Source organism: Anopheles coluzzii, chromosome 3 (genome assembly GCF_943734685.1).
Source record: "Anopheles coluzzii chromosome 3, AcolN3, whole genome shotgun sequence".
In the NCBI taxonomy this organism is placed as follows: domain Eukaryota; kingdom Metazoa; phylum Arthropoda; class Insecta; order Diptera; family Culicidae; genus Anopheles; species Anopheles coluzzii.
In genome coordinates this window covers 74,538,949-74,547,856 of record NC_064671.1, presented here as the reverse complement: position 1 = coordinate 74,547,856, position 8,908 = coordinate 74,538,949, and positions in this window count along the sequence as shown.

Sequence of the window (8,908 nt, the reverse complement as noted above, 5' to 3'; positions counted from 1 at the left end):
TACTCTTTCTATCCATATATATTTGGTTTTGTATTTGTACCTTAACCAGTGTCTAAACTAAAATTGTAGAACTGTGACTTAATTTACTGTTTACTGTTTACTGTACTGAAATATTAAAAAAAAACTATGTGCTCTAGTAACATCTTTTTTGAGCAAAATTCTTGTTATTATAAATTGTTTTAAATAATTTCGTGCTTTTTTCTGATTAAAATTGGCAAGAAAGTGAAAATACGAAAACATAATGTAAACGCCTTGAAGAGATACTACAACAAAATAAATACTGTGCATACCTTTAGGCGCACAACATACATACATTGACTCAAAAATAAGATTTTTCAGGAATGGGGACGGTTTTCGGTGGTAAAAAATGCTTCTTTTATCTTGTTTCTTCTCTTTAGAGTACGAAACTTTTACCCGACTTTGTAAAACCCGCCAAGAGCCACAATATCATATAACACCGCATGCAAAACGCTCTAGTCCCTTAGCATAAAAAAATCCAACAATGAAATCTATTCCCATAAGCGAAGGTCACACGCTTAGATAGAAAGCAATCTAAAACGGTACAGACACAACAAAACAAACGATATCGTTCGCATTTCCCTTGAGCTTTGCTTCTGCTTTGATACCGGATATGCCGACGATTGTTCAGAAAATGTCATGCTCAACATTTCCACCTAGCTCATCGCCAAAAAAAAGTTACCCTATTCTTCGCTCTACTTCACGCCGGTGAGTCGAAGATTAATTTTCATCTGTTCAGAGAAATCGCGAAAGTATTGATAAAATGTGTGCCCTTCCCCACATCTACCTTCCCCGATCGATCATCGTTCGCTCGCTTGCATAATGATACTTTGAGTAAAAGATCCATTTCAAGGTGTAGTTGAGCGTGGTTTCGGGACGATTCCAGCGAGACGACTTCTGTTTTACTCATTTTTTTCTATCTCTTGAACGAACGGCAACTTTCATTTGATACCGATACACCACTGTGCGCCAAAAATGCTGCAATTTGCTTTACATGTTGGTCGCTGGTTGCTTCGTTCGCGACTATAACAACAAAAAAAACATACCAGATCGGATGCCGCTATTGAAATCTGATTCCCCTTATGCTAGCAGCTAAATATAGTCGGATAAAAGATTGATTTTCCATTTTAAACTTGAACCCGCTTCGTACATATTTGCTGCCATTGGTTTGCCTTCCTCTCCATATATAGTTGAAATCGGGGAGAAGAGGGGAGTTCATTCACCGATTGAGACCAGCTTGTTGGTCGCGTGGAAAAGTTCGATTCAATACAGTCCCATCTGCCCCGGTTTTTTTTTTCGACTAGTCAACTCATCTGAATTGTCTCCCCAGGTTCGCTTCTCTCCCCAAATGAAATTGTAAATTTGGTTCATTTCATCCTGCCTGAGCTTTCATCGCTTGCTGCTTCGTGCAAGTGCCATAAGCAGATCTGTTCGCATAGTGACGTGTTTCTTCACGCGGTAAAGTTTTACATTTTTCTTTCCTTTTTTCACTTTTTAATACTCTTCCTACCTTCTCGGTTTTTTTTATTAGAGCAACATGATGGGTAATGGCAGATTTAATCGCACCATTGTTGGTAGAATTTATTTTTCTATTCAACTCCCCCACTTTACAAATGCTACCGAAGCCAATCAACCAGGTCGCTTGTTTTGGCGTCTATTTTTGTCACAATTTTCCTGCTTCAAGATAGGAGAACGACTAGGTGATGACTGTAGTTTTGTTTGCTGAAGCCCCTGAAGTGAATGAAACACAATACTCAGACAGATTGTGCACCAGAAATGTGACAATTTGAATCGGAAAAGGGTCTCAATTGGATTGAAGCTTTGCACTGATGAATCTGTATTACACCGGATAAGATTATTGTCTAGTGTTAAGGGCGGGACTCCATGTACTACACGATGTTGCAAATGTTATTAAAAGTAAAAATAAATTGCTTCAAATTGAGGAATTCTCAGGAAACAACATGGTGACAATAAGAAAAACTATAGAGAGCATAAGCTAAAGATAAACCAACACAATATTATTTCTACGTTCGAGACTATGTTACAACAATTTTTTTTACTTTAAAAAGCTACATTTTTTACAATCCTCTCTCAACTCTATTTGTTGCCGTCTTCTTTCCTTGAATTTATCTAATTAATCGTGGAAACAATAAAAAAATATAAAGGAAGTGGTGAAAAAACCCCTGCAAACCAAAAAATACTTAAGCACCGTATTGCATACTTATAGGCGTAAGTTGAGTTGAAAGCGAATCTCACTCCTCCTGGAAGTATGCAATGCATATGTATGAGAAAGTGTGCATAGGAAGTATGCATACCTTTTAGGGGTGAAACATTCCAACCCAGAGCTGACGATGTACCCTGTTGTCCTATGTCCCATCATTTTTATCATATCTTACAAATCACAGCATCATCCAAAATTCATCAGATCAAAAGACCAAATTTGTCTACTGATAATCGTAAATTTGCTTACTACTTACAACACACTGCCGTGTACCATGTGTAGGCCAAATTCAATCCACCAGATGGTATCGACTTGCTCGTCTTCGTCCTCAAACATCTTCAGTTGCAGTTTTAGCACACTACTCGGAATCTGGCGCAATGTAACCTGTTGTACGTGCATGGGCTATTGGCTTCAAATCAGTTGATGTACCGGAACGATCAGGTGAAGGAACAAAATAGCCATAAAAAGGACGCTCTATATCTTTCTCTTACAAACCGGCTATGGATTCTCCTGCACTTGACTATTATATGGGAGATGGTTTTAAAAAAAGAGGGAAGGATAAAAGATTAAATTTGACACATTCAGCACAGCACATCATTTCCGGTCGTTTCGGAAATTTCAACTAAAGTGGATAAGTCTAATCCGGACTGGTTTCAACTTACAATCAGTTTACCAAATAGCAACAAAAATGTTAAATTTTACAAAAACTTTTTTATAAATCTGATTTCTTTTCCTGTGCTTCTAAACTGTCTCTAAGCCTTACCAAAAATACTATTCAACTATGCACTTCCTGGTTGTACGATAGAAATGCAAACATGAGGTACGTACGTGCTTTGTGTTTTCTTCATGGCTCCGGTTCCGAACCATGGATCAACGATATACTTCCCCGTCTGTATTTACAAACTCACGGTGTTACTAGATCATCGTGGTCTTCGAGATAAACAGGCAATCTCGCTACAGGGATACATTCTCTGATAGCCTGCCATGGGTAAGCGCTTCAATGTATCTCGTTACACCGTCATAGTACGTAATGGAAATGGAGAAAGATCAACCTCACCCCTCCGAATCAGGCTGAGATGAAACTCAATCAACAGGTGCCGTATGTCCAGTGGTTTATTGTGGGAGAAGTACATTTGTTTTCCTTTTCCCACCGCCCCAGAGCAACGCTATAAACCGGACACTAACCTCGCCACCATGCGTCTACAGTGCACCATTACGCCGACCGAACTTTCGACCATAACTCCACAAAACCAGCACCAGAACAAGGGAGAAGAAAAACGAAATGTAATAACGAAACTTTTTTATCAGCGAACCGTTCGTCTTACGTCACACGCCTGGGAGATCGAGCTGGGGTGCTATCGTGTTGTCTGTTACATTGTTTCCCGCGCGTCCGGACGGAACCGACCGAGCAGCTGGGTATAACATTGCGAAAAGCAGAGAAAGGACTTAAGGTCCTAGCTTACAGCTGCCAATTCTCGACTACCGATGGTGGAGGAGCTTATGCAACGCTGTCAATTGCTGCACAATTCATTCTCAAGGACGAAAGTATACTTAAAGCTGTCGTTATTCCTTCATTCCGATTTCCCTATCATCATTCGGTTACTTCGATGCTGCAGAGGGAGTCATTTTCTTGTTCTAGCAGCATGTGGGGGAGTAGAGTCGGTTACAGGTCCGGCTTAAATTACTTTTTGTTAACGATTTATAAACAATCTTTCTATTGAGAAATTCGATTGAAATGGTTCGGACGCTTAGAAAACAAAAATTTGAGCATTAAATGGCATTATAATAACGCAACGGTACACCATACATAAAAATTTACCTTCGTCCAGTTTTGCTGAGCGCCTAAAAGATATGCAATGTATTTTATTTATGTATTTACAGTGGAGCGCCGTTTATCCGGGTACCTTTTATCCGGCTTTCCGTTTATCCGTGCTGTTGAGAAATGACAGTTCAATACAAAAGTGACATTGGGTTATGAGGAAGATATTTGAAAAAGCGGTTATAAGAACACATTGTCATAACAAAAAACACTGTAATTCATGGCAAATTTTAAAAATTATCTTTCGAAAAACATGAAGTTAATAAAAACTGGGTTATTTTTATTAAAAATAAGAAAAATTTCCAAAAAATCACCATGAGTTGGTGATAAAATATATCATTTGACTCATTATCCGTGTTATTCGCTTGCTCCGTGTTATCCGGGCGAAGTCAAGTCCCGAGAAGCCCGGATAAACGGCGCTCCACTGTAACTTCTTTTTCTACTTGACGTTACGTCTTGCGCGAATAGGTTTTCGAGGCTTTATTCAGTACCACGCAGCCAGATAAGCAGTCCGTGCTTCGACAGAACGGTCCATTCTGGACTTGAACCCGCGACGGCCATGTTGCTAAGTCTTGCGAGTTGACCCCTTTGGTAGAGTCGCGTGGGATTTTGGATTAAATTAATTCACTTGTGTTTACTTTACACTTAAAGATAAATTAAGTTAAAATAATTATAAATTTCGTACACTCGGGCATTACCCAAGTGCCACAAATCCACTACACGACCGATGGTGCAGGAGCTTATGCACAGCGGCGGGTCAAGCCTCTCCGAGGCCCTAGGCGTTATGGTAGACGGGGCCCCTTCACCAAATCCATCGACGGGGGGGGGGGGGTTGGTTTGGTGTACGAATCATACACTGCAAATTTTATAAGTTTGCTGCAGTTACATTTTTTACTGAAAGCTATTGAGTAATACATGGTTTTCTCGTTTCACTGAATATCAGTAAAACAAATTACTGAAAATGCAGCTATTTATTCTGTCAAAACGACATTTCTGAGCTTCAAAAGAAAACATAATGCGATGCCCACTTGCTTGTGATGAACAAAATTTGATTTGGTAACCGCTTACACCCCGATAAATTTTAGGTGCGTATTTGGCTTGCGGGATTTACGTTTTGGTTGAGAAAAATCTTCACACCACTTTGCTGTTCTTGCTGAAATTTCATGATAACCGTGAGTGCGTACCAAATCAACAAACTTGTTTCGACAAAATACAGTTCACATCTGTATAAATTTTTATGAAACAGAGATGAACAAGAGCAGCATGGACTACCACCCGCGCATCAATAAAAACCCCAATTTCAATACTTTTTTTCGCCAATTTTTAATCGTTATCAATGACTAAACAATCAGTAATATCAGAAAGGCTTTGTGGTATGTTCAAATTTTGGGTACTGTGGATACTGTTTCAAAGCGGACTTTCGACACTTGATCGTCTAGGCGATCATAAAAACCTTTAGGACGTTGGAGTTTAGAGAGATTACCTTGGGTAGGAGGACATAAGTAAATTCCTGAAATGAGAAGTCGATAAATGATGGACGGGCTTAGTCCTATCCTGACAATCCGAACAAATCTGACCTGCCATGATCGGAGTTGGTTTTATCTATACTCAAAAGAAGTTAAAGGTCGGAAAGTTATCGTTTTCGCTAAGCTAGTTACATTTGTCTTTTATTGACAAGAACGATGGTTCTAAACGATATTTTCTTTCCTACTTTACAGTTTCCAGCTCGTATTTCATAATACGGACGATTAAAAATTTAAAATCTTTTAAGATTTAAAATCGTCATCGTGAGCATAACATGAAAACAATATTTTGCTTTTACGTTGGTGTTTACCTTTACAATGAATACTGAATGTCTTGCTTCAAATTACGGCCACTTCATTTTTAATCGGTCAGAGCGATAACTTCTTGAACGCAGGCAAAGAAAATATTTTCATTCGGAAGTAACTGGATATACCTTGTATTGCTGTATGTTTGTCTCAAGTAATCCACGGACCACAGGTTGGAGACCACTGCTTTAGATCAGCTGCTTTCTAAATCAGGGGTCTCCAAACTACGGCCCGCGGGCCGCATGCGGCCCTCAAGAGCTTATAATGCGGCCCACGATGACTTTGCCAGAGTTAATATAAATATTACGTTATTATGACTTTTTCAAGTAAAAATGTATTTTTTACTTTTCTTAGACAAAAATCAAGCTTTAGTAACACGAAACTGTAGAAGTATCGTTAGTATTTTGTTGTAAAAACGAGATTTAAACGTTCACTCATCAGATAAAGATAAAGCGTCAAATGGCTCTCAACATAGTTATTTTTGAAGCAATGCGGCCCGCGAGCTGAAAAGTTTGGAGGCCCCTGTTCTAAATGATCGAGCGGTGAGGGCCAGAAGAATGCATTTTTTTACACATATATTATTATATTATTACAGTTAATGCCCAAATAACTGGTTTATGATTTTAAACAATGCGATTGGTTATTGGTTTTCTTAAATTATTACATCATCCAAGCAAGTTTCAAATTCATTTGATTAAATAACTAAAATTGATTGTAAAGATTCTTCAATTAAGAGTCTGCAGCATACTGTGCAAAAGTCATAAAAAGTTCAAAACAATTAAGCAAAATCGCAATATCGCTTCTGAATGTACCCTTCTTTCCATGTTGCAAAATGTTTTCAGAATATATCTGAAGATGGTACAAAAACCTTAACAGCTGAAAAATTATCGAGACAAACGTACAATCGTTCAGTACTATTATGAGGCCACGGACAAGTAAGGCCAGGTCAGACCAATTGATAGTGCATTTCTTTTAAAAAAAGCTCCAAGAAAATCGTTGCATCCTTAAAAAGCAATAGTGTGTAACCATTGTTCTCGTAAAATCAACAGTCAGGTTTTTATGGAATTATTCGTTTCTATTTTCTAATTTCTCCTCAAATTTGACCATATTGATTGGTCCGACAATCCATGTTATGGTGATCAAATTTGGAATAGTTCAACGATATGAATTGTCATATTAAAATATGTTCAGTTAATTTGTAATGAATAGGATCTTCCTATCTTTCAAAATGCGCAAATATTTTCTCGGGCCTGACTGCATATTGTGGCGGGCCGGACTTTGCCGACCGCTGCCGTCAAATTTTACGCGATCATTCATATCAATATTTCCTTTCCGTCGACCCTTCCAAATTTGACCCAAACCCTTCAACAGCTTGCTTTTCCACCATCACTTCGTCCAGTCCCCAAAAGATAGCAGGGGCACGAGTTCTTAGTTTTTGCGTGATAACATAGACACAGGCAAAATTAAAAAGCGCACACATCGACATCGGAATCGATTCTCGAATGAAACCTTTACCGTATTAATACACGATGCGCAATCTCAGATTGCGCATATATTCGTTTTATCAAAACATATGTCATTTCGCGTAGCCAACCCTGAGCTATAAACGTCATTTCCATACAATTTCAGATTGCGCCAAGATTGCGCATAAATTTTCAAGATTATATGTCCGAGATATATAAATATTTTTTGACAGATAAATATATCAACGGTTACGGTTACGGTTACAGATAAAAAGAACGTGCTTGGTGTCAGCCAATTTTTCTTGCTAATTTCTCCGGCTACGAACCGTTGTGTTGAGATCGGTTTCGGAGCCTTTTAATGTCGTATGTGCAAGTAGTTTGCGTGAGGCATCTCTTGTAACGGATTTTCGCTTTACCCAACTCGCGCGTAACGTTCAATGCATTGGGCCAACGATGATGAAATGATATTGTTTTGAGCTGTGGGCATGTATCGCAGCGTTCTACGCTTCCAAATAAGGTGCACGTGTTAAACGAAAATATTGCACATGTTAAAAAGACAAATGTTTTCTGCTTCTGATAGTAAAATGCTTCTGATAAATAAAATAAATATGCTTCTGATAGGTCTGGAAGTAATAGTAAATCTGATTGTAAACATAACCCCCGGAGGGAAAATGGGGGTATATTGGGTTGACAACACCAAATGGAAGGGGCCCCTCAATCGACGGGATCATCAACGGGGACCCCAAATGGCCGAGGCAATGGAGATTGTTCTTCGTATTATGGCTGTATATGGCTGTATGTAGATGCAGCTGTAACGGTTTTTGGTCTTGTTGTATTCGCAAAAATTGAAATAGTCGATAAAAACCATATATAAGAGAACATGGTCCATAGGTTCCTTGAGTATTTTTATACCCTTTCCCCCTTCCTTCTAACTGAAACCTTTCCCATTTCCCCTTCTCTTCGGTCCACAAACTTGATGTGTTCGATTAGGATCAAGAATGAAAATTTTAGTTTTTGCATTAAAAGACACACACAATCCACTATCCCAGGCCAGGAATGTGAATACCATTTTTCGTGTGAAAACAGCTGTCTGCTTTCGGCACACAATCGCAATGCGGTAGCAGGGACCCCGTATACAAGAACAGGACCCCGTAGGTTCATCCCAGCCAAGAGCGCACACAATGACATCGATTTAACCATTTCTCGAATGAAACCTCAACCCACTGATGCACCGTTGACCAAACGACCTTCCTAGGCTTTTTTAAGCGACGCGAGCTTGGTGTCAATTTTTCCTGTTAATTTCTCCGGCTACGAGCCGGTGTATTGAAATTTTGTTTAGAGTCCTTTAAATGTTTGTCTGTGTATGATGTGTGCTTGTGGCTGTTGAAACAGGTTTTCTTTGTAGTTAAACGCAGCGTTCTGTTCTGTGTTCCGTGCATTGGATTTTAGCAGCAAGTGTCTCCGCGTTTTTTTTTGGTGAGCTCGTGCACCGACCATCCACACCAAGACACCAAATGCACGGGGCCCCTTATTGACGGGGGCCCTTACCGACGGGGGC